Raw genomic sequence first — 21,062 nt, forward strand, 5'->3', positions numbered from 1 at the left:
AGGGTAAACACCTTTAAATCCCTCCTGGCTAGAGGAAAAACCCTTTCACCTGTAAAGGGTTAAGAAGCTAGGATAACCTCGCTGGCACCTGACCAAAATGACCAATGAGGAGACAAGATACTTTCAAAGCTGGAGGGGGGAGAAACAAAGGTTCTCTCGGTCTGTGTGTTGCTTTTGCTGGGACCAGAGCAGGAATGCAGGTCAGAACTCCTGTAAAGGGCTAATAAGCAATCTAGTTAGATATGTGTTAGATTTTGTTTTGTTTAAATGGCTGATAAAATAAGCTGTGCTGAATGGAATGTATATTCCTGTTTTTGTGTCTTTTTGTAACTTAAGGTTTTGCCTAGAAGGATTCTCTATGTTTTGAATCTGATTACCCTGTAAGTTATTTACCATCCTGATTTTACAGAGATGATTCTTTTACTTTTTCTTCAATTGAAATTCTTCTTTTAAGAACCTGATTGCTTTTTCATTGTTCTTAAGATCCAAGGGTTTGGGTCTGTGTTCACCTATGCAAATTGGTGAGGATTTTTATCAAGCCTTCCCCAGGAAAGGGGGTGTAGGGTTTGGGAGGATTTTGGGGAGAAAGACGTTTCCAAGTGGGCTCTTGCCCTATTATATATTTGTTAGACGCTTGGTGGTGGCAGCAATAAAGTCCAAGGGCAAAAGGTAAAATAGTTTGTACCTTGGGGAAGTTTTAACCTAAGCTGGTAAAAATAAGCTTAGGGGGTTTTTCCTGCAGGTCCCCACATCTGTACCCTCGAGTTCAGAGTGGAGAAGGAACTTTGACAAGATGGTTGAAGAAAACTTAGTTTGATAGCATTCTGTCTGGCAAGAAATCACTTATCAATAGTTGTGATTGTGAAATCCTCATTTCTTTATTGTTTTGTCATTATGATCCCCACTTCCCTGTTGTTTGTCTGTATGGTCTCTGTCTGGTTCTTTAATTGTTTCTGTCTGTTACCTAATTAATTTTGCTAGGTGTAAATTAATTAAGATGGTGGGCTAGGATTGGTTAGAGAATTGTTACATTGTGTTAGGATTGGTTAGTAAAATTTTAGTATAATGACTGGGTAAGGTACAGCTAAAAAGGATTCAATATTCACTATATCAGCTGGGGTCCAAAAGAAAGTTCTTTGGGACCCAACTCCAGGACATAGCCCCAAAGATCAGAGCTGCCAGACCTCAACACTCTGCCAATGATACCGTGCAGAAACTGGGGTCCCCCAGGCCCAGATGGACCTGATCCTGACTGGCCATCAAGAAAAGTTCATCTGTGTTATTGGGAGTGGTGAGCACTGTATGTGTAGCGTGCGGAGTCTGGTTTTGGTGATTGTTAATAACTAGAGGTTATGTAGTATATTACTGTGTAAGGCTCTTTCACTGGTAAAAGGTCCTGCACACCTGCAGAAGTAGTATACACTCAGAGCCCTACATATTGGGAAAGGGTGTGGGTACTTAAATTGACCAGGTTAGTTACACCCTGAGCCCTACGAATTGTGTATAGGTGGCCCTGAGTCCTACGAATTGGGTGAGGGTAGGTGCTTTTCACCTGGAGCCCTACGATTTAGGAAAAGATGGGGGTGCCCTATTGTGTGCAGGTAACAATTACAGCTGCTTGATGCAGTATTTCCGCTAACAGAGATTACTTAGTGGAAACTCAGTGGATCACAGGGCAACATGCTGAGGAGAGGGGCTTCTCTCCAGCGCCCTTCACTCTTGCTCCCTCTATGCCCCTCTTCCTGTTGTGGAGAGCCAGACAGGCAGAGATAAAACAGTACTTCCAAAGATGTTTGGTGGCCTCCTGTGACAATAGTAAAGAGTCACAGAAAGAGTCTTTCTTTACCACTGAACAATTAATTTTATTAGAGTAAGGAAAATAGTATTATAAATCAATCACACACACACACACACACACAGAGCTTCACTGAGAGGCTTCTGTCTTGTCTCTTCCCAACCTCCTCCAGCCTGGCTTTAAAGACTTAAAGGAAAAATACATATACAACTCTCTCCCTTGCGCTGCCTTTCCTGTATAATCACTATTCAGAATTAACAGTTAATAACAAATTATAGCTCCATGAACATACCATCATCTTTATTCCTCCAGGTCTGGATATCCTCTGTCCTTGAGGAGACTTTTGTGCCATAGATTTTCTTGAATTGTCATCTCCAAAAGACAGTTTAGAGTCCTCCTCAACAGGATTCTTTCTCATCACTGAAGTTGTGATGTGAGTGCCATGGCTACTAGTGTCATGGCTACACAGTGTTGGCCGTGTGAGGATCTGGTGGTTGGCAAGTATTGTATCATCTCAGTTTTACAGATGGGAAAACTGAGGCACAGAGAAGAAAAGTGACTTGACCACAGACACACAATAAATCAGTGGCTGAGCCAGGATTTGAACCCAGAGCTCCTGACTCAGTTATGTGAGCTAACTACAAATCCATCCAGCTTCCCTTCACTATATTAGATTAATTTCTTTAGCAGGTTATAAAGGTTTCTACTATCTGCATTTGAAAAGTCAGCATGTTCACAGATTGACAGATTCCGAATCCAGAAGGGACCAATGTGATTATCTGGTTTGCCCTCCTGTACAACACATGCTATAACAGGGGTCCTCAAACTTCAGCATGACCCCCCTTTTGACAATAAAACTACTTCACGACCTCAGGAAGGGGGACAGATGCCTGAGCCCGCCCAAGCCCCGCTGCCCTGGGTGGCCAAAGCCCAAGCCTCACCGCTCTGGGCATGGGGGGCCAAAGCTGAAGCTCAAGGGCTTCAGCCCCAGGCAGGGGGCCTGCTGCCCAGGACTGAAGCTCTCGGGCTTTGGCTTTGGCCCTGGGCAGCGTGGCTCGGGCTTCAGCCCTGGGCCCCAGCAAGTCTAAGCCAGCCCTGGTGACCCCATTGAAAGGGGGTCGCGACCCACACAGTTTGAGAACCACTGTGCTATAGAATTTCCCCAAAATAATTCCTATAGCAGATCTTATAGAAAAACATCCTAACTTGACTTAAATATTGTCAGTGATGAAGACGCCACCATGATCCTTGCTAAATTGTCCCCGTGGTTACTTATCCTCACAGTTGAAAATGTGCACCAGTTTTTTTCCAGTCTGAATTTGTCTAGCTTCAGCTTCCAGGCACTGGATCATATTATATCTTTCTCTGCTAGATATTTGTTCCCCATGTAGGTACTTAAAAACTGCAATCAAATCACCCCTTAACTTCTTTGTTACACTAAACAGATTGAGCTCCTTGAGTCTATCATTAGAAGGCATGTTTTCTAATCCTTCAATAATTCTCAGTGTTTCTTCTATGAACCCTCTCCAACATCCTTCTTGAATTGTGGGCACCAGAACTCACCACAGTTCTCCAGCAGCAGCCAGACCTGTGCCAAATACAGAGGTAAAATAACTTACTTACTTCTACTCAAGATGCCCCTGTTTGTGCATCCAAGGATTGCACTGGCCCTTTTGGCCACAGCACTGTTCATGTTCATGTTCAGATGATTATCCATCACAATCCCTTATTCTTCTTTAGAGTCTCTCCTTCCCAGGATAGAGTCCCCCATCGTGTAAGTACGGCCTATAGTCTTTGTTCTTAGATTTATACTTTTACATTTAGCCATATTAAAACACCTATTATTTGCTCACATCCAGCTTACCGAGAGCTCCAGCTGACACTGTATCAGTCATCTGTCCTCTTCATTATTTACCACTCCCCTAAATTTTGTGTTACCTACAAACTTTATCAGTGATTATTTGATGTTTTCTTAGAGCTCATTAATAAAAATGTTAAATAGTGTACAGCCAAGAACCGCTTCTTGCAGGACCCCACTAGAAACACATCTCCTTGATGACGATTCCTGATTTACAGTTACATTTTGAAACCTACCAGTGAGCCAGTTTTTAATCCATGTAATGTGTGCCATATTAATCTTATATTGTTCTAGTTTTTTTTAATCCAAATGTCATGCAGTATCAAGTCAAATGACTTACAGAAGTCTATTTCAACAACCCTATTACATTTATCAACCAAACTTGTACTTTCATCTATTTTCCATAAACTCGCGTTGATTGTCATTAATTGTATTACCCTCCTTTAAATCTTTATTTATCAAGTCCTATATCATCCAACCCCTTATCTTGCCCAGAATTGATGTCAGGATGAAAGGCTATAATTATCCAGGTCATCCCATTTACCATTTTAAAATACTGGCATGACATTAGCTTTCTTCCAGTCTTCTGGAATTTTGCCAGTTTCTAAGACTTATTGATATTCATCATTAACGGTCCAGTGAGCTCCTCCTCCAGCTCTTTTAAAACTCTGAGGTAAATAGCTTTAAGCAATAAACAGTGAGAGAACGTCAGACCTGTGTGAGATGGAGGTAAATTTGGCTCCTAAAATGAATGACACACCACAAAATCAGGAGCTATTCTTTGGTGTGCTTTGCAATAATATTTTCTACAATCTTTTTCACTTTCCAGAATGTCACATATAAACCAAAATCGGTTGAGAAAGCAACTAAGCCTAGATGTTTGTCAAATCTTTACAGTGTAGAAAAAAAATTGAAAGATGTGCCAGATTGTTTTGTTTAAAAGTACTTGGGTGTTAAAAAACGATTTGATTTTCAAGCTTTTTCCCCCCTTTTAACCATTAATTGAATCCACTGCTGAGGAGCTGAATTGTTTTAAGTATCTTTCTCACTCTCTCGCTCTCTTTGTTTAAAGTGTCCATTATTTATTTAACACACATTTTCTATATTTTACTTTGTTGCAAGAAAATGACTACTAAATGCACTGTAAACTTATATAGACTTGCCAGTACCATGAAATCTCCTTCTAAGATATCTGCCAGCCTACATTTTAAATCCTACTTTGTGAGAAGGCAGAAAGATTTAGTTGACATAAACTGTGTGAAATACTCAACTTGAGACAAAAAAGTAGTTGAAATCAGTCTTTATTTGAATCTGAGGTGCTTGTGCAAACATGATGAGCTTTGTTAGAACTCAGGGTACATCCCCTAGAGGCTGGACCTGAAACTTTTGGCACTAGCTGGATACCTAGGGAGTGGGGGGGAATACTAAGGTAGGGAGTTGTATATGGGATTTCCAGTGTAGAACTAGACTAGCTGGGAATGGTCACACGGAATTTATTCTGGTTGCCTGACTGGCTGAGCCTATCCTGTGTGCACAGGAGGGGCAGCAGAAGCCATTTTTAATGTCTGTTCCTAGAGGAAGAGGCTGCATTTTGTGTGCTTTCTCTAAGTCAGGCACTTAAAGTTCAGATCCACAAAGCTATTTAGGTACTTAACTCCCAGAGATAGGTGGAGTTGGGGAGGTGGCATGGGAGGGCAGCCCTGTTGGCCTGACTGGAGCTGCCCTCCGAAATATAGAAGTCAAACTATGTCTATGCCCCCACATTTAGATGCCTACGTCCCACTTTTAGACTCCACTGAGATGCACAAAACTCCCACTCAACTACAGGCACCCAAACTCACTTGGTACCTAAGTTTTTGCAGTAAAAGTTCCCTTCACGCCTAAGTTTCTGCCTCTGGGCATGCACTCTGCTGCCTTACTCTAGGTGTCCAAACACCTATCTCCTGCCTAAGCCCAAGAGCAATCCACACACTAGAGGAAGATAGGTGTTCATCTGCCTAACTCACATATTGGTCTCTGAGCCAGCCCAGGGCCCATTCAAAATCTGGCTGGAGGAATAAGTGGGGCTCACCTTATAATTTTTAACTCCGTGGTTAATGTTCTCACCTGCACTGTGGGAGACCCAGGTTCAATGCCCCCTCTGCCTGATGGGGAGAAAGGATTTGAGCATAAGTCTCCCCCGTCTCAGGAGAGTATTCTAATCACTGAGCTATGGGATAGTCTGATGTGGATAGCTCCCTCAGTCTCTACTGCCAAAGTTGTTCCAATTTGGCTCAATAACTAAAGTGTCCCTAGAGCAGAGGAACTGGATCCTGGGCCACCCATTTAGGAACCCTACTAACCAGGCTACAGTGTCATTCTCCTCCTTCTTCTGGCCCAATGACTCGTTATTTATCCAAAATGGAACAGCTTCAACAGGAGAGATTGAGGGAGGCCCACATCAGAACATCTTATAACTCAGTGGTTACAGCACTTTCCTGAGAGGTGGGGGAGACACGTTCAAATCTTTTCTCTACGGGCAGAGGGGGTAATTGACTCTGGATCTCCCCTATCCCAGATGAGTACCCTAACCACTGGGCTAAAAGTTATCATGTGGGTGTGCGATGGAGGGTCCACAGGACTAGATGGGGTTAAAGTGGTCATGTCGGCCTATTAGCTCCACAGGCTGCAGCTGGTGGAAGAGATGGGGGGGGCAGGGAATTGATTGCAAACAGGTTCAGCTGTGCAGGAACAGGCAGGGCCTATCAAGCCAGGAAGCTGGCACTATATGGCAGCTACTGCTAGGAAAGGGCAGTTAATCCCTAGGAAGAGGAAGGAGTGTTTGGAGGCTGCAGGTACAGGCACAAACTTTTGTCAACACTGGTGGGTGCTCGCACCCCCCTGCCCCTATTGGACCCTTTCCAAGTCCCTGCCCCAGCCCTGCCTCCTCCCCAAAGCATGCAACATTCCCCCTCCTCCCCAGGCTTGCAGCATGAAACAGCTATTTCGCGGAGCAAGTGCTGGGAGGGAGGGAGAAGAAGCAGGACCCAGCGGCACGCTCAGGGGAGGAGGCGGAAGTGAGCTGGGGTGGGGAGCTGCCGGTGGGAACAGAGCACCCACCAATTTTTCCCCGTGGGTGCTCCAGCCCTGGAGCACTTATGGCTGCAGGGATGTGGAGGCTGTAGTCACTCTGTGGGAGGAGGGTATAGAGATGGTACACCCAGAGCAAGGAGGGGAACCAGGATTTGTAGGAAGCAGTTCAGGGAAGGAGCAGTGCGGGTTGGGAGAAGAAAGCCCAGAACTGCTGGGTGGAGGGTCCCTGGACTGGAACCCTGAGTAGCGAACAGGTCTGGGTTCCCCTACCAGCTACCGAGAGTGTGGCATAGACCAGACATGGGGCAGTGAATTGGAAGACAGCCTGGGTCACTGTGGGAACGACAGAGAATTTGGAGAACTGTACCCGGAAGAGGGAAAACACTGAGTGACCTAGGCAGTGGGCTGAATCACAAAGAGGACACTGTGGTCCCTGGGACAAGAGAGGAGCTGCAGACCTGAGAGAGACATTGTGACTGTATGCAACTATGAGAAGGGGTGTTGACCTTGAGAGCTAATCCCCAGAGTGACCAGGAGGAGACACCAGACAAGCGGTGAGTGGAGCTTCCCCATGACAGTTTTGTGTGGAATGAGGCAGACACCGAACTTATTCTCCCAAGAAATGACATAGCCACCTAACTCCAGAAGAGGGGTTCCTGGTTGTAGATGGCTAAGCAGAGGTGCCTTCTTCATAAGAGGGGAGGGGCTTAAGACACTCCTCTCCATTGTCTCTCCCCATGCATTGTATAGCGAGCTTAGGCACCTAACTCAAGTTTTCTGGATTGCAGTGTTGTTCCTTTGATTTCCTAGGCAAGTAAAAGTTGCAACACTCATGTCCCTTTGTGGATCTGGGCCTCAGACACCAAGGTGATCGAGCATGGTCTAATGCATATATAGTCAGAGGCAAAGTATTTTCTCTGCTTGCTCATGGAGGCTTGTAGCCCCCTGAGCTACTCTCCTTTGGAGTTCCTTCATTTATATAACCTGGAAACTGGTTTGTTTTTCTATTCCAGGCCCCACATAAGCCTCACAATAATACTACTACTTATTCCATTCCTGTTCTTAAATAAGCTGCATATTTTTACTATTTCCAAGGGAGCAGCTCTCTGAGAAAGATCTTTGATCTCTTCTGTTCTTGCCTCAGAGGCCTACTTTGATCATACAAGCTGGTTCTCAATATTTGTGTAGAGCTCCTTTCACTGCAGCAAAGAGCACAGGTGTAGAGTTCCACCTGCATGGATCAGCTTGCAGAATCTGGGCCTTGGTGTCTGTGAAACGTGCACTTGTGTTGGCCACTACCCTTTTATGTGCCCTCATGTTTGCAGCCTGAGAGCTGATTTTATTGTAATGTTTATCATTCTAAATCAGCCTCACGTTATCGTTGTTGTTCTGTTCTACAGGGGAAACAGTCTCCCCTGAGAAACATCAAATATTGGAGAAATAAAACTGTTCTTAGAGTGAATAGTTAAGAGAAGAGCAGTGGCCTGGTAGAATGCTGGCCTCCCACAGAAATGCTAAGCCTTTATGCATAAGGAACAGCACTGTAATCCTTCTCAGGACGGGGATATTGCTTTTTTCTAGCAAAGCCGTGATCTTCATTTGGAAAGACCCACTCTCAGTACACCCCTTCTTCAGAGAAGATGACCAATGACCTGAAACATTAACAACATTCACATTTTCCATCTACGTTTTAATCTGACAATTTCACCAAAGCTTCAAGAGCAAAACTTAGGGGTATGAAGTGAAATGACAAAATGGTCACCCCTTTCAAGGACTTGAGTTGACACCAGCCTACTTCCACCTCTGTACCTTGCTTCCCTTATTAAAACAATGATACTGTAATACTCCAGTGCTAATGGTTTATAACAACTTACAGTAGCATGGCTGGCTTTTTAGACAATCACTATAACGTGTACAGTATTTTTAGTTAGAAGGGTTTGGATGCTCCTGATTCGCCACAGGGAGTACAGGTCAACTCCATTTTTAGGAAAGGCCATTCTCCACCCATTTTTTTATTGTTTGTCTAATGTATAACTAATGGAATTGAGGTCTCCAGTCACTACAGCAATATATCTAATAATGTGATGATTACTGGTCTCTCAATACTGTCATAACTCCTTTGGTTACTAATAAATTCTCTCTTGTGAAAGTTTGACTTTATAGAGCTTTTCTTTTAAGCAAACAAGCCAATTAGAAAGGCCTTCCCATAAAAAATGAACAACCTGATTCACTAGCCATACTGGTACCTTTTCTGTTCAGCAGGGCAAATGGCAATGTTTTCATGGTGCACACACTATGGCTAAATGGTGATTGAACTCCCTGTACAGGGACAGATGGCATTTAGTCTCCAATTTAACAAAGGACTTAAGCATGTGCTTAACTAAGGGCTAGTCTACACTGGCAGTGCTTTAACATGGCTTGTGTGGTTGCGTCAGAGCGCTGGGAGAGAGCTCCCACCTCCATGAGGAGCACAGCTGGGAGCGCTGTCTACGCTGGTGCTTTACAGCGCTGAAACTTGTAGCGCTCGGGGGGGGGGTGGCTTTTTTGTTTTCTTTTTTTCCCCACACCTCCTGAGCAAGAAAGTTCCAGCACTGTAAATTGCCAATGTAGACAAGCCCCAAGTATGTGCTTAAGGCCATTCCTATTCAGTGTTCAGCAAAGCTCTTAAGCACATGCTTAAGTCCTGTTGACTTAACGTTAAGCTTCATCATGTGCTTAAGTGCTTTGCTGAATAGAGATGGACTTAGTCACACGTCTAAGTCCTTTGCTTAATCAGGGTCTTACTATGTGGTGCTTGCATTATGAGCCCAAACATGACCGAATGAGTACAGCTGCAGCAAAAGGGCTGAGACCACCTGAAACACTAAAATTGAAGAATCGAGTTCTCGGGGCCAAAGATAAAGTAAAGGCCCAAGACTTCTGCACAATAGTAATCTAGCTCTTGCTGGATATGGAAGAGAGGAGTGTTGTAGTAATTATGGTGTGTTTGCCATCTAAATTAATGCAACAGGAGCCTGCTGTTCCTCTCCTTTGCTAGTTTCTGTCAAAGCAGATATGGGCTCAGTGGCCATCCTTTACAAGTCCAGTGACCCCACTCCATGTGGCCAGATAGCTTATCTGGGGTGTGCACAAGGGAATAGGGGGTCTCTGCATCCAGCACATGAACATTTTTCAAAATTTCCTATGAAAAATTAAAGGTGTTTTTGACCAGCTCCATAATTAATACAAGCTGCTATAAAAATTAGTACAAACATTGAAAGTTGCTAGCGAGTTTATGCTAATCCCAAGGGAAGTATCAGGAGTTCCTTACTTTCCTGACACTGTGGCAGATGGTGCTAATTAACCTTATTCATTTCCAGTGGTCATAGGTAAATCACAGGCTGGAGATATGTTCTTCACCAGTGGTTACTAACAGTGCCTCATCTTTTATATGCCATATGTCGCTGGACTCCTCTGCCTAAGGAAGAGACAATTCAAGGTAAGGGGGGGTGACTGCAAACAAGGAACAGGCACAGCAGACCTCTGTAGATTCTTTCCTTTCTTCTTAAGGTTACCTGGGCCCATTTCTCTGCGCTGGCCAAGTTCCACTCAGAGCAGGACTAAGGTTGGGTGGAGGTGGCTTATGCTATCCCTGTGCTTTCTCTAGGCAATGCCAGGTTGCCTGTAGCCCTAAGGGACTGTTCTGGCAATTAGAAACATTCAGAGCCCAGCAGGGGTCCAGTCGTGCCCCCCGTTCTTTGGCCATAACCCCTACTTCTAGAGCTGTAAGGAAGGGGTGATAGAGTTGCTACACTGGTTCCATTTCACCAATGATCTTCACTGGAGTTGGGGATTCCCCGGTGGTTGGATATACACTAGTGGAGCAGCACAAAGGACCCATATCACAATTAAGAATCAGGCCTCTTATTGTCTTACAATATTGTAATCTCTGGTGGCTCAGCCAATTAAAGAAAATGTTGATTTCATAAATGTAAGAAGGGAGCAGCATTGCCTCATTCTTGTTATACGTTCAAGGGCACAGTTGTGTGAACAAATGTTATCAGTATCACTAAATGAAATAGGATTGGCCAGTGGAGTAATTATGTTCCCCTTCCCCCACCATCCCTTCCTCCTCATATGACCTGGAATCCTGGCAGTACACAAACTACTTACTCACTTTCTGCTTCTGGGCTCACTGGCCAGCAAGAGGTGTCTAACTTCAGCTTCAAGGTCAGTTTAACTAACTCTTCTTGCGTTTTTGTTCTCCACAAACAGTGGCATTTAAAATGGGGAGGCTTATTAAAAATGAATTCAAAGCACCATGCATGATGGTGTAATTTGAATATAATTTACTGATTTGCATAACTACTCAGACAGCAATGACAGCAAACTGTGTCAGCCCACTATGCAGCTGCTTCAAATGGTGACACTTAAGTAGCACTTTAAATAAAACAAAAATAAAATCTGGCAGAATCATAACATTTCTACAGTCACCCTGCAGAGAAACCACCTTAAATTGTCTGTAAATGTCTGGAGTTAGCTAGAAATGTTGTCTTTATTTACACATTAGATACAAGTTTTCTTGCTATATGGTGCAGCAGACCAGCTTCTTATAGGTGATCAATATCCACAACTCACTGGCTTGCGTGGGAGTGTACGGGACTCAGCACCTCTCCAGAAAAGACCCCATGGGCCTGATCTTCTGTTAGTCACCCTCAGTGGAACTATGCCAGTTTATACCAATGAGCATCTATCACAGAATGGTGTGGGGTTTTTTTGGACTGTTCAACATTCTTTACCATCTTTCCCCTTCTTCTTTCAGTGTAAGCTGATTTTTGAATTCCTTTAAAAAGATTAGATTTTATACAGGTTCATGGATCAATGGAGTTATGAAGAGAGAGAAATGGAATCCTGGCCTCTTCATTCATGATGATGCATATTAAAGTTAAAAGCAAAATTATAAATATGGTTATTGATTTCTGGAGACTTGTTTTAAACCAACTCTGTCTGAAAGGTTAACCAGCCCATTAATGTGAATGGGAAAAATTCCCAATAACTTCAGTTGGCTTTGGATCAGGCTTTGTATGACGCAAGTGAAGTGTTATCAGGTAACAGAATTTTTTTTTTTGAACCCCATTTTTTTTTATCACTTATGAGGGTCTATTTACTGCAATAGCATCATTATCAAGAACAGCTGGTTAACAGTTTGAGTTCCATGTATGTAGCTACATCATGATTAAATTATCGGAACAAGCATAGCTTGAGTAATGTCACATTTTAGCTTTCTAAAGACTGAAAGGTCAAGCATGGCCACATACTGACATTTTATTCAAATCTGCTCTATTGTTTGCTATTTAAAATATGAATATATACGTTATCTGTGTGAACTTTTAGCTATGGCTCTGTGATGCCTTTCAAATGTCAGTCAGGATCACATGGTGTGGTGGTTAATACCAGCTGTGACTGGGCTCCAGTATTTAATCTAGTTCTATTTCTAGAAACATCACTTTTCCTGTCTGCAGCCCTTCTAGTTTTATCTCCTTTGGAAAAAACACGTGCTTCCTAATATAAACTATAAATATAAGAGAACCAGAAATTTGTCCTCAGCTACATTAATACCTGACTAAGAAAATAGTGCTTATAAATGACTTCTTCTTTAGCAATTAACTCTCTAGCTTCTTTAGTCCTCTAAAGAGAACTCAGTTTGGGGGGAGGGGGTGAATTAGTAGTGATTGCAAGATACTTCAGCTTAAAGGATAAAGTGGCTTGTACTTTTAGAATCACAATTTGAATCTTCTTTGAAATTTTCAGAGGCATGAATATAATGGTTTCACCTCCCTGCAGATCACAAACTCACTGTCCATAATCTGACACCTTTAGAATAGACTGAAAGAGCTTGCTGCTAAAAAGTCAACTGTCCTGGAAAACCCTGCCAAAAAAGAAGGTGATCGCTATAGGTCAGATGTGAAACTGCTGATGAAAGTAGCACGGGGAATTTTTGCATGTGTGGATTCCTACAGACTTTGAAAAGTGTAAATCAGATCTTTTACAAATGTATATAAACATTAATATTAGAGATGGACCCAAACTATAAAACCTAATCTTTGGAGAAGTTCAGATCTTTGAGCTTTAAAAGAGTGTCTCCATCATTATACCTGTGTAAATGAGAGCAGGGTTTGTCTTAAGGCCTTTAAGTAAACATTCTTCTCCTTCATAATAGTACTAAATGCAGCTAACCATGTCACGTCCTCCCTAAATGTAATGAAGAATCCTTGGAGCTGGTTCCTAGTGGGTACTACCAGAACTTCTTCAGTGGCTTCAGTAATTTGTCAAAATGGGATCTGATCATTTAACATTGTATGCAGTACAGCTGATTTTTCTAGTATTCAAATAACATTTTTTAAAAAAATATGGACTCCAGAAGTTGAGCAAAGCTCCTTCAGGAGAGACTACAGAAAAGCTGTAACCTCAAAGCTCATGGTCTTCTAGGTAGCTGCTGTCAACTCCCTGGGGGTTTCAGGTTATCCCCTGGTTAAGAATCATTGCTCTAGAAAAGGTAGTTCCAAATTGGCTCTGAGGTTTGATTACCTTTGTCTTGTGTGAAGGGATAGTGTAATGGAAGAATAGTGACAACTGCATTTAGTTTTGAAGAAAGCTGTGAAATGTATGTACAGACTCAAAACTCTATGCTATGTTTAAGCAGTATGGCTCCATTGCACTGTTACACTTATTCCCACACAATTAACTACTTTGTGGTGGAAATAGCTGTTCAATATACATTTACTCTACAACTCATTGTATGTTGTGGATCATTGATCAAAGACTGAAGAACCCTCCTGCAAGAAGTGTACCTAGCAACAGTTGCTTTGCTGGGTGCTCTTCTAGTCTACAGCAGAGACTGATACTACTTTTGCCTTCAAGTGTTACCACAAGTGAAAATGACCTTGGGAGTTGTGTCTAGTCCTGAAGGTGTTTTTGTGCCAGTGGCAAATCTCACTGTCCAGACTCTTGAGTGTATTCCTGACTGTGCCAGTGGCCCAGGAGCTTGGGTAAGTCTCAGTCTTTCTGAGTCAAGTCCTGTGGTGATATAAAAGGCTTGCTCACAGGCATCAGCCAATGTAGCCATCTCCGCTACAGATTTTAGAGTTATCCCACAGGCAACTTTTTATATTGATCCCATTGCTCAAGAACATTTCTTGAATATATGCACTGACCATCAATTGGTCATAATTTTCAACTCCTTTTCCTTGTACCCATATTCTTATTAGGTCACATCTTATAAACTGTCCCTTTATGACTCATGCCAGCACTCCTTTTAAGATTTCTAAATTTCACCCTACGCATTTCAGGAGCAATTTGGAACCTTTGTTAAACAGCTTTCTTAAATTCAGAATATATCAAAGCTTCCCAAATTGGCTTTCATGAAATACATTCTGAGCTTTACCAGACAGTTTTGCAATCAGTGTGGGGACTCTTTCCTCAGGAATCTTATGAATTTCACCTAGCTTTTCAAAAGTGGTGAAGTACTCTCTTCAGTGCAGTCTCTCTTTGTATGCAGGACACACCTTGTCCCACCTGAGGGTTCCTTGAGTGGAGGGAGATGTTGGTGAGTTTGGGATCTTTCCATGTTTTTCTAACCGTTACAGGTTGTAGTTCCTCTCCTCCTCCTCAGCCTCTGTTTCTCAGTTCCATGGCTCGTTTATGGGCTTCAGCTTTCTGTTCCTTCAGCTCCATGGCTCTCTTATGGGTGACTTCTTCAGCTTCCCATGCAGCAGCTGCTTCTTTCAGTCTCATTTCTGGCTGCCACATCTGATACTGATATTTGCACTCTTTTCTGCTGCCTCCAATCTGGCCAGCTCTAACTTTGCAGTTGTGTCACGGCCGCTCATTTTTATGCTGTACTATTTCTATTTCCCTCACCTGAAATAAGGTGACTGTCTCCAGCCACTACATGTGAGACTCACTTAAAATCACTGTACCAGGACTCCAAGTGTAAACTGCACTTAAAATAACAAATTGTGCATATATCCAGCTCACTGTGCCGCTGTGACCTTACCCAGGGTATAATCTGGACTGTTTGAACAGCTGTGGCCCTTCAATTCTCCAACCTGGAGGGGGAGGTGCCTTTTATACTGCTCCGCTGTGAGAGCAACCACTCCTGGTCTGCTCACTCTCAGCCTCCCTCTTGTAAACGACTCCCAGCTATAATGCATGAGTGCTTAGGCTAGCCACTCTTGAGTTACACTGCAGACCAACACCAGCAAATTCTCAGTCCCAGACTTTCCCCCAGAAATGTGCATCTTCTACTGCCCAGCCCTCTCTTCGACAATACAAGCTGACATAAAGCCTGTCATTTTATTAACAGGATTTGTGCCTATAATTTTTTATTATGTCAAATAGTTTGCCAAACACTTCAATTCCAACACACGCTGGTTTAGATAAAACAAGTTTATTTAACTACAGAAAGATAAAGTGATTACAAGTAATGAGGCATAAAAGTTAGAATTGGTTACAAGAAAATAAAAGGTTTCAGAGTAGCAGCCGTGTTAGTCTGTATCCGCAAAAAGAAAAGGAGGACTTGTGGCACCTTAGAGACTAACAAATTTATTTGAGCATAAGCTTTCATGAGCTACAGCTCACTTCATCGGATGCATTGATAAATAAAAGTAAATGCAACTAATAACTAACTAAATGAGAAGTGAATTCAAAGCAAAAGTCTCTCACCACATGCTTCAGCAGTCCTACTGGTTGAATTCCTTTCAGACAGGATCCCTCCCTCAGTCCAAAGCTGTTTCTTTGTTTCTGAGGTATTGTAGTGGCTGAGGGTAGAAAGAAAGGAAGGAAAACATGGGGCATGTATTCCCTATTATATTTTTTTCCTTTTCTTTGAGAATCATCTCCAGCTGGGATTCAGGAGATAGAAAGTCTGTGGGGATGGGAATTTCCAGCTGTTTCTTTGAGAAGATGTAAATTTTTTGCTCACACCCTCTTTCCTGTCAAAGAATGGCCCTTAACCAGGCAATGGTCCATTTGATTTTGTTGACCCCTAGCTGAGGCATCAGTTGGCCTTTTGTCTGAGGAACTGGTTTGTGACTGCTTTTCTAAAGTTGGAACATGTCTCAGTAATGTCATACGGTAAAATTTTATAACTTTACATAAAATGTTGCCGCACATTTTACCAGGACAATAATGCTCAGCAAATTATGAGTTTTCAAATGATACTTCAGAAAGTATACTTTATACAAAATCTATCATAGTCTTGTAAAAGAGGTGAACCTAGGGCTATAGACTGTCATGGTAATATATATATATTTGGTGCTTTTAAAAGGCTAATTTAACAAAGCTGAAACAGTTATGAGACAAATCAACAAGAGAATTTAAACAGGAAAAAATAATTAACAAATGGGAACTGTTCAAGAACATCTTACTAAATGCCCCAAAAGCAAAAATCCTACAATCAAGAAAGAAGACTTCCCTTTAAAAAAAATAAAATAAAATAAAAGCCTGGCTTGGAGGGGAAATGAAAGCATCTGTCTTTTTAACAATAAATGTAGAAAAAGGAAATTGATAGCACCAAATAAAAATTAAGAGCTAGGAATTGTAGGAAATTGATAAGGATAGCAAAAGGCCACGCTGAGATATTTATAGCCAGCAGAGTTAAAGACAACAAAGAAATTTCTTAAGTAAATTAGAAACAAAAGGAACCCTAACAATTGTATTGGTCTATTATTAGATGGAAATGGTAGAACTGTCAATAATAAGGCAGAAGAGTTTAATAAATATTTCTGTCTGAATTTGGGCCAGATCTATTTAAGTTTTGGAACACTGGGAAGTTCCAGAAGAAATGACTCTTCAGTGTAGAAGACACAGTGTAACACAATCCAAATGGATAGAAATTGAAGCTAGATAAATTCAAACTACAAATAAGGTGTAAATAGTTAGCAGTGCAGGTAATTAACCATTGGAATAACTCACCAAGGGGTTGTAGTGGATTCTCCATCCCTGGAAACATTTATGTTAAGATTGGATGCTTTTTCTAAAAGCTATGCTCTAGTTCAACCACAGCTATTGAACCTGAAGCAGGAATTAATTCAGGGAAGTCCTATTGACTGTGTTATGCAGAAGGTCAGATTAGATGATCACAATTGTCCCTTCTGGCCATAAAATCTAAGGAAAAACATATGCTTCCTCTCCTCTTTAGTTACAGTCCACCAAACTCCTAGACCTCTATGAAAAAACAGCTCCTTTACCACTGAGAGTATGTGGAAGGGCCATACTGTTGGAAAAAGACCTACACCTGCCCAGTTTCCTGATAACCTAATGAGCACAGATGAACTGCATCAGCTTGACCATCTGATGGGACACCTTGCCTGATTGGCCGAGGAAGCTAGCAGGCTCGCTCGTAAGCCCAGCAGCAGTTCACTGGTTTAGATATAAAGTTATATCTATATGACCAACAGATAATATAGTGAAAAATTACAAACTCTTAAATGGGATATTTGATGACCAGCTGAATTAACTTACTTAAAACTATTTCTGGAACATCCTGGAAAGTGGATAAGAAAACGGTGATAACGCTGTACAGAGTGCTCATTAGACCAATTATTGAGTATGAATGCCAGGTATTTGGACTGGCAGGAAACAGAAAGCTGAGAAAACTAGACTATATCCATGCACAGGCATTGCATATTGTATGTGGTACCTTCATTCCTATACGTCTGTGTGTACTACTAATAGGAGCAGGTGAAATGCCTATGAGAATGAGGCTCCTGGACTAACCTTTTTGGCCAAAGTATGAGGTAATAGTGAAGATGACGATCTGATTTTCGGGAATTAAGTGGAAGCCAGGTAGGACAAAAAAAATCAAAATTCTCAATGTAAGTAGGGTACAGAAGGGGATAAAGGATCTTAATAAAAAGAAAGGATTGAAAGAGACCAAAATCTATAGCTCTGGGAAAATACTCTTATCACTGGAAACCATCCACTCTGAGATAGACATGGAATTGCATAATGAAATAACTAAAAGGAGAAGACTGATAAATGTATAAGATATAGCAAATAAATATCTTTGTGATAAGTGGGAACACTGCTGCCAAATATGGCTTCAAAGAGAAAGGAGCAGGAAGAGTGGGAACAGCTTTCTGCATGCCTTCACTTGGACTCAAGAAAGCCATAAGGCAATAACTAACTTTTGCATCCATCTTTAGGCTGAGGTGGCAGGAATTATGCTAGCACTAAACTGGGCTTTAGATGTGTGAACAGCTGCTGTGTCCATCCTGTCTGACTCCTTATCAGAGCTGCAGGCAAATTACAGTGGTAAATCTGATAGCTGAAATAATATTCTTAATAAAATATTACTGCTAACAACTGAACTGGTGCCATTGGATATAACCATAGTGATAGTATGGATCCTGGTACATGTAGGGATAGCAGGAAATGAATTGGCAGACAAACAGGTCAAAAGTGCTATTAATCATGAGCAAACTGACCTAGGAATCCCCTGAAGCAAATTAGAATTTACACATCTAATAAAAAATGAGCTATAGAAGGAATGGCAAGAACTGTGGACAACTGAAACACAGAGGAAAAAATTCTGAGAAGCATGCCCACTAGCTGACAATGTTGATATAATCCAAGGCACTGAGAGGAAGAACGAAGTGGCTTTATTTAGAATTCTAACAAAATTGTGGATTAAATAGTAATTTATTCCTAATTAACATGCACAAAGGTGGATTATGTGTAACATGTAAAGTCCAGGAAACAATAGTTCATATCCTTTGGGATTATAAAAGTGTATTATGAAAGAAGGTGTTTAAATAGAAAACTCAGAGGCCTTGAAGTAACAAATTTTTCCTTACAACATCTGTTGAGAATACAAGGAAAATGGGGCCCAGTAAAAAAAATCTCTTCTGCTGTTCTTTAAGAATAGTGGGAAAGGTGCAAGACTCTAAGTCATGAACAAGACCAAGTACGGTGCATGGCAGTCATAGACTCAGGAAGCAAGTCTGCTATGCCACAAAACTGAAGAAGGTCACTGATTATTCAAACCATTTGTCATGGCTGTAATAGCTCCTGTGTCTGCTTGTTCCTAGCCTTGCTGCTGCCTTGTTTCCTCCCTACTCCTGTCTCAGACTTAACCCTGGCTCTGCCTTGCCTACCTCCGGGTAGCCTGGCTCTGACCTTGACTCCTATTCTTGATTTCTGACCTCCACTGTGACCCTTGGAATCTGGCTTCTGACTCTGAGCTCAAGCTCTGACCCTCAGCTCTGGTATCTGACTCTGTCACTGATCCTACACTCGGTGTTTGATGCCTGGTCTAACCAGTAGGCCTGATTATCCACATCCTGGCCCCTGACATAGACCAATCTTCCTTGACAATTTTACACTCTCTGGATTTCAATGAAACCAAAGATCTTGGTTATATACAGTGAAATGTACAAAAATGTACAGTGAAATATTCAAAAAGTGAAGTCCCTGCAAAGAGAGATGAGTTAGGTTCTACAGGAAAATCTGCCTTACAGCATGGTGTTTCTGATCAAGAGATTTCTCAAAGAATAAGGGACATTCTAACTAGCCTGCTGAATGTAATGATTACCATTTCAACTAAATGGTGATCCTATTGCAATACAAATAATAATGTCATTTATAATTAATATATGAATTGTACAGATGATACACCTGCACAATATTTGCAGATTCAGTGTGTGCTGCAGTATCATATGCATTTATATTCTGAAACAACAACAAGACAGAGTCAAGGGGCAGTACACAGGTAGAGTAAGAGCAAGACCCCTACGAAGACAACAGCACCAAAAAGAAAGATACTCTGATAAAGGAGCAGACCTTTGTTTACATTCCAGCAGGAAAACAATCCCCCTTAGCACAAAACGTGGCTTCCAAGAGGAGCATTTTGGTCTCTTGATCAATGTTATAGACCTGCCCAACCTAGTAGATCCTGGCAACAGGGGAAGACTGCTCAGCTGCATGAACGTGGTAGGGAGGGACAAGATAACTCTGACCAGACAGGCAGTAGCGGCTGAAGCTGTGGCTGTTCGTGTGTCATCTAGTTAGATTATTGTATGTGAGGGAGGGGTCTCCCACACTTTTTACAGAGCGAGAGAGAGAGGGTTAGCCCGCAGTGCATCAATCTTCCCAACAGCAGGTTTATTGCATTTTCTAAACCCTATTGCCATTCCTTCCTTAGTGTTTGTGCTACAGCCACTCTGATATTTCAAACACAAAGTCTCTTCACCTGTTCTCCATGCTTCACAGCTTTGCTCTTTTTAGATAGATGCTTTGTCTGCAGGCCCTTCCTTTTCCATGTCCTTTCCTTAAGCATTTATTCTTCCTTCTATTGCCAGGGTGTCCACTTTACACAAAGCATAGCATCTGTCCACCTGAATCGGGTCTATCTGTTAGCTGATGATCCAAATTATACTCAGCAGCACAGTTTGCTGTTTATTGGCCAAAGCCTGTGAGGTGTTTAGCAATCCTGGGTGGAGGATGCTCAGCTCAGGATTAGGTGCTACCATATCTGATAATGTCGTAAGGTTCATGAGACAAGAAGAAATGCATTGAAATAGGAGTTAAAGGACTATCAACTGTTACCAACTTTAGAAAGTACAGTACATGCTAGTTGGAGTTTTTTGAAGATATTACAGAAGTGAATAACTTCAAACATACGTCACAATCACACAATTCCCGTCTAGTGCCTAAGTCCTCAACTGATTTTGTATGTGTAGCTCAGAGCATAAGAATGGCCATAGTGGGTCAGACCAATGGTCCATCTAGCCCAGGAGCTTGTGTTCCAACAGTGGCCAATGCCAAATACTTCAGAGGGAATGAACAGAACCAGGCAATTATCGAGTGATCCGTCCCCTGTCGTCCTGTCCCAGCATCTGGCAGTCAGAAGCTTATGTATACCCAGAGCATGGGATTGCAGCCCTGACCATCTTGGCTAATAGCCAATGATGGACCTATCCTCCATAAACTTATCTAATTCCTTTTTGAACCCAGTTATAGTTTTGGCCTTCACAGCATCTCCTGGCAATGAGTTTCACAAGCTCACTGTGTGTTGTGTGCAGACACTCTTCTTTGGTTTGTTTTAAACCTGCTGCCAAATAATTTCATTGGAAGACCCCCCCTGAGTCTTGTGTTATATGAAGGCATAAATAACACTTCTTTATTCACTTTCTCCACACAATTCATAATTTTATAGTCTTCTATCAAATCCCCCCCATCCCCCCCGGTTACTTGTCTCTTTTCCAGGATGAATAGTCCATCTTTTTAATCCCTCCTCATCTGGAAGCTGTTCCATACCCCTAATCATTTTTGTTGCCCTTCTCTGTATTATTTCCG

At 42.0% G+C, this 21,062-nt stretch overlaps 1 protein-coding gene across 1 annotated transcript in view; it reads left to right on the forward strand.

Annotated features, from left to right (window-relative positions):
- Positions 1-10,832: 10,832 nt before the first annotated feature.
- Positions 10,833-21,062, forward strand: part of CKMT2 (creatine kinase, mitochondrial 2) — a 36,720-nt gene continuing 26,490 nt past the window's right edge. Inside the window, exon 1 of the mRNA XM_074952799.1 lies at positions 10,833-10,934. The gene's annotated coding sequence lies outside the window, so the exon portion shown is untranslated. The remainder of the gene's footprint in view (positions 10,935-21,062) is intronic.

This window comes from Natator depressus, chromosome 5 (assembly GCF_965152275.1).
Source record: "Natator depressus isolate rNatDep1 chromosome 5, rNatDep2.hap1, whole genome shotgun sequence".
Taxonomy (NCBI): domain Eukaryota; kingdom Metazoa; phylum Chordata; order Testudines; family Cheloniidae; genus Natator; species Natator depressus.